Genomic DNA, 6,439 nt, shown 5'->3' on the forward strand with positions numbered 1-6,439 from the left:
ACACTCACACACTCTCTCACACACTCTCTCACACACTCACACACACACATAACACTTAAATCTGGACATGAAGGTACTAACACACACCCAGCTGTCTAGATCTGTGTGTCTGTATCTGACAGGTGGTACGAGCAAAGGTCAAAGTGCATCTGTGTTCAAGTGTCAGTGAAGATACTTTACCAAACCACACACTGCTCATGACTTCAACTAGTTAAACAATTAGTTACACTAGGAATTGGGTATTATCTTTACATATTTAACTAACACATGATATCATATAATTTTTGCAATCCAATCAATATTAATCTGGCACAAAACATTGAGGATCTTAATAAGGATAACAGAATTACACTTAAACAGATACATTTACACTAAACACAATTGTGACCCTGGACCACAAAACCAGTCATAAGGGTCAATTTTTGGAAATTGAGATTTATACATAATCTGAAAGCTGAATAAATAAGCTTTCCATTGATGTATGGTTTGTTAGGATAGAACAATATTTGAAAATCTAGAATCTGAGGGTGCAAAAAAATCTAAATATTGAGAAAATCTTGGCTATTGCTACAAATATACCCCAGCAACTTTTTGTGGTCCAGGGTCACAATTAATAAAACCAGAAAACATTCTAAAAGATAGAACTGAATTGAAAACTAACTAAATTGATAAGAGCATTATCTTTACATATTTAATAGTCAATCAGTATTTATCATATTTAACTAAAATTTTTTATATTTTGGCTTTTTAGAATTATTTTCCTTCGATGGAATGGTGCAAAACTTGGTAAAGGTTTTGGCACTTGCTATGTGAACACACACACACACACACAAAAAACATTTGGACATTTGAAAAGATTAAATGGTCCTGGACTGCTCGCGGCCAAAAATGAGTGCAATGGAAATGAATGGGAAGCAAATTTCATCTAGTGGATGCGTTTGGTACTGCGCTCAAACAAAATCTGACTGAAAGCTCATTTTTTGTGACATCAACCTCAAATTTGTAACATAACTTGTTTAGATTTATGGATTTGATTTTCTCGTTGTTTATATATATATATATATATATATGAAGAGTTTGGTTCCAAAACGCGATAAACGCCATTTTTAATTTTGGGACCGATGACTGATTGAATGTATTTTTAGTTCAGAGGCTGTCATATGTGGATCAACTTACTATGTTGTGTATTTTCAACAGTTTCAATATGAAAAATAACTTTTATATTGATTCAATGGATTTATTGCATTTTGAAAAAAAAAAAATGTGTCATGGATTTATTGCATTTGGGGGAAAAAATTATTACATTTTATAATAAATCTTTGAAAATCAAAATCTGGATTTGAATTTTTAATGTTATTATAACCTAAAGATGCTATGTGAAAGTTTGAAACAGAAAATAGTGTTTTTCATCTTGCCACTTTCTTGGTAAAGAAAACACATTTTTACTCAAATTAATCAAAATGGATTTATAGCGTTTTGGATCCAAACTCTTCATATATACACACACACACAAACACTTGACTGCTTCTGTTTTTATCTTTCATACAAAAATAGAATAGAATATAAAATAGTATTTTTGTGCATTTTACATAATAATAATAAAAAAGTACATTCAAAAAGTGGTTAACAGGTAATAAATGGATTATAACTACTGCATAATTATAATTTAGTACCATAAATGCTAAGTCCCCTAAAATGTTGTTCATTAATTTAATTAAAATAAAAAACATTGTGAATTATCTTTAAATGTTTTACTATCAGATAATATGTATTTTTGCAATCCAATCAGTATTTATTTGAGACAAAACTCAACTTAAATGGATAAATTAACACTAAACAATTAATGAAAAAAAGCACACTTAAATTTAGAGAACTAAATTAAAGACAATGGACATTACATTTCGTAAATATTTAACTATACAATAACAAAGCTGATATTTGTGCAACTCCAATCCCAATTCCGTAAGTATTGGTCTGGCACAAAACAATGAGGATCTTAATTAGGATGACAGAATTCAACTTGAACAGACAAATGCATTATAAATAATTAATAAACAGAAGATTGCAAAATGCTTAAGTAAAAATTATTATTATTATTTTTTTTACAGAAGAGCCAAATTAATTACCATTTTTAACAGGTTAATTAACATTTTTGTGTTCAAGAGCAACACAACGTGATAAACTAGGATTTTGCCACACAACCTGACTTAAGTTAGTAGCGTCACTGCTTTTAGTTTAACTTTAGTGAGCGGCGAAATCTCTTTGCATTATTAAAATATGCTGAACTTCATGCAATGGCATGAATGGATATTAAAGCCTTGAGGTTCCCATCCACTCCAGAATAATCCCAGCCCTAAACGAGCGCTAATCCCCCTCTCCAGAGCCCTTTCACCTCGCTCCCTCACTTCTGCGCTCTTTATCCTCGACTGAGGCCTTGTGTCGCTCGATCGGAACGGTCAACAAGGCCTGCTCTTCATGGCGGGTCATTGTCCACGTGAATGGACAGATCTGGGTGGTGACCGTCGCTGGGTTAAGAGTGCAAACAGTCTCACACACATCAAAGCTCAGCAAACATCTCCGTCTAAAGCACATCCTTCTGGCTTTCAAAAGAGCAACAGTCGCAGACTTTGATCACGCTATCGGAGCGTCTGTCCCGCCACGACACCCAACGAAACCACCCAAAAATACAGCAACAAACTCCACAAGACCCAAGACATCTCTGACAAAGTGATGGGATCTGCTACAAGATTCATGTGCAGTTCATAAATTACATGAATTTTAGGATTTAGGGTTAAATGTGCACATAAAATGGGCTCTAAAATCACTAGAAACAAACTAAGTTTTAGATTAACCCTCATCATGCATTCATAATCTGTAGGCTATTTTCGCATTCTGGGTCAGTCTGGACCCAAAGAGTCATTTTTATTATTATTATTAAGTCTTAACTTAATATTTTTCAACTAAAACCATGTTGTATCTGATCAGCACCTTCTCAAAAATGTGAAAAAAATCTGCGGTTATTATATATATATATATATATATATATATACATACATTATATATGTTATTATTGCACTTCCCCCTTTTAAAATTAAAAAATGAGAAAATATTTGACATTATAAATTACACATGAATCTCACCAAAAAACAAACGATGCAAAATACTTTTTTTTTTTCAATATTGATGGGAAATGTTATTTAAATAGATCATTGTATGACATTTATATGAACATATAATCTGAGAATAAATCCGATTGGAGTGAATGGAAATTATTTAAATTCATTTGAATTTATAACTCACAATTGCTCAAATTGATGTCCAAAATTTACGAAAACTAAGTGCAAATTTATGAAAACTTTATTTCTAACAAAAAAAGCATAAATATTACTCCGAAAAGTTTTTAAACTAAAATAAATTTTATAAATTTCAGATGAAAAAAGCGATACATTTTTTTCACATTGCAATGGTCCGTCAATAGCGGACCATATTCATGTTCATCAAAAAATTTCAGTCCAAAGAGTCTGTGAGATATGAAGAAAAGGCTAAATTTATTTTACAAAAGTTTTGTGACATTAATGTAACTTCATAGATAATTTGATAAAAGTGTTGTTGGCACTAATGGTGCTCCATACTCGGGTCCAAAATGACCCGAAAATGAAACACTGGTTTGCAGTTCACTTAAATAGTACTGCTGTTTGACGAATTAATAATAAAAAAGTTTAATTATATCAGATAATTTGCCTTCACAGTCCTGAGAGAAAACAGAACCTTTACTAGCAGCTCACAACTAAACCACAACCAGAACTAACCCAGATCTCAACTGTAGTTTGACTATGAGTGTAAAGCCAGAGTCAAAAAGATGGTCAACAATACACTAAACACAATGGAATTCAGTCATAAAAATGGAATTTAATGTATAAGGCAGAATGTCACAGAATTTGGGAAATTTCGGATGAATGAATCAAATAAATGTTTGGTTTAACTTGAAGAAATTGTGATAGATATATTACTAACTGTACAGAAGAATGCATTTCTCAAAGCAATGATAACAATAAACAAAAATTATAAAAACTTTTTTTTAGGGAATATCGCACAATTTTTCTTCGACATTTTAATTTTAACAAAATAAACAAATGTGCATTGAATCATAAATAAATTATTATTATTTAATCAAACCATTAAAATGAAATCCAGAAATATTAAAATGAGAAGAAAAATGGAATTTGGAGGAAAAAAATGAATTTCATACGGCCCTAAAAAAAAATTTCTTCAAGTTTCATGATTTCAGTTAATTAGACATGCTTTTTGATTACTAACATTTAATGATCCATTAAAAAGAAATCCGGAAAAAAATGGAAAAAACTTAATTAAAACAGAATAAAACAGAATTTAGAGAAAGTGAATGAATAAAATAGATCTCATATGGCCCCAAAAATGTCATGTTTGTTCAACTTTGAATAAAACTGATGTTAAACTGTGTACGTTTCATTATTTCAATTAATCGGACATGGGTTTTGATTACTAAAATTTAATTTATCCATTAAAATGGAATTTGGTAAAAAAATAAAACAGATTTCATAGGGCGCAGCACATTTGATCTTGCCTTCTGAGACTTAAAACCTACATTCAGAACCAGACCAAACAACTAAACCACATCTTTACCGACATCTACACGTACTGAGATGTGCTCATCGATCCATCAAATACACAGACTGAGAGATGAAGGTCGTTTACGCATCACAGTCAGCGCTGAAATATGAGCCGTGTGGGCGGAGCCTCGCTCCCCCTGCAGCTCTGATTGGCCACCAGGGGATTTGAATGACAGGAAGACACAGGACTGTGAGTTATGCCACTCATAACAGAGAGAGAGACACACACACACACAGAGAGAAAGTGAGGCGTCTGTGATAAATGATAATATTTTCAATAGAGACACTGATAGAAACACCATTAATCAATTTCCAGTGAGTGAGAGAGTGACGGTTTCAACAGTTTAGGCGTCTGTTTTTATCAAAATCACTTGAAAAGAGACGTGATGTATTATTACACACACGCACACACACACACTACTCACACTATCACTGCAGTGAATCTTCTGGATTCATGGATATCTGGATGAACTACTGCATTAACACTTGATGCAGAGATTTTAATATTGCCTTCTTTTTGAGTAATTATTGGATCAGACTGACAAATGTTTTAAAAATGTAATTGAAAAGAAACATAACCATATTTATTTAAGGCAATAACTGGATGCCACTCACTGAATTAAACAAGCAATGAAGCCTTTTTTTTTGCATTGTGACATTACTTTCAAGACTTATAAAAAAAAAACGAAGCAAAATATATATACACACATATATATACAGTATATACACATATATATATATATATATATATATACACATACATACACAGATTATTAATATATTATAGAATATATTATTTATATTATAAAATATTTATACATTGTAGCAATGTTTGTTATACTGTTTATGCTGATTAAAAAAATATTATGGTACTTCTACTGTATATTAATGAGAATAATTCAGAATTCCAATCATAAAAAACAAATTCCTTAATATCTGTACATTTTATAGAATTATCTGCTTTATTATAAAAAAATAATTTTAAAATGCAAAAAAAAAAAGGGATTGTTCACTCAAAAATGATCACTCTGCCATCATTTACTTCTCTCATATCACTCCTCTTATGTATGAGTTTCTTTATTTTGATATTTTGAAGAACATTAAGGGCCAAACAACATTAGACCCCATTGACATTTTGTGAAGAAAATAAATCATACAGATTTGGGACGACATGAACTTCATATTCAGTTTTAGTTTTGACTTGGTTCTTCTCTTCTCTACGCAGCTAGTTTTTAGTTAAACTGTAAGTAACCAGTACTCTCCTCTATGTTCGGGGTGTGTGTGTGTGTGTGAGTGAGTGTGAGTGTGTGTGTGTGTGTGTGTGTGTGTTAATGAGAATAATTCAGAATTCCAATCATAAAAAACAAATTCCTTAATATCTGTACATTTTATAGAATTATCTGCTTTATTATAAAAAAATAATTTTAAAATGCAAAAAAAAAAAGGGATTGTTCACTCAAAAATGATCACTCTGCCATCATTTACTTCTCTCATATCACTCCTCTTATGTATGAGTTTCTTTATTTTGATATTTTGAAGAACATTAAGGGCCAAACAACATTAGACCCCATTGACATTTTGTGAAGAAAATAAATCATACAGATTTGGGACGACATGAACTTCATATTCAGTTTTAGTTTTGACTTGGTTCTTCTCTTCTCTACGCAGCTAGTTTTTAGTTAAACTGTAAGTAACCAGTACTCTCCTCTATGTTCGGGGTGTGTGTGTGTGTGTGAGTGAGTGTGAGTGTGTGTGTGTGTGTGTGTGTGTGTGTGTGTGTGTGTGTGTGT

This window comes from Sinocyclocheilus rhinocerous, unplaced genomic scaffold (genome assembly GCF_001515625.1).
Source record: "Sinocyclocheilus rhinocerous isolate Xijiao unplaced genomic scaffold, SAMN03320098_v1.1 scaffold4118, whole genome shotgun sequence".
Taxonomy (NCBI): Eukaryota; Metazoa; Chordata; class Actinopteri; order Cypriniformes; family Cyprinidae; genus Sinocyclocheilus; species Sinocyclocheilus rhinocerous.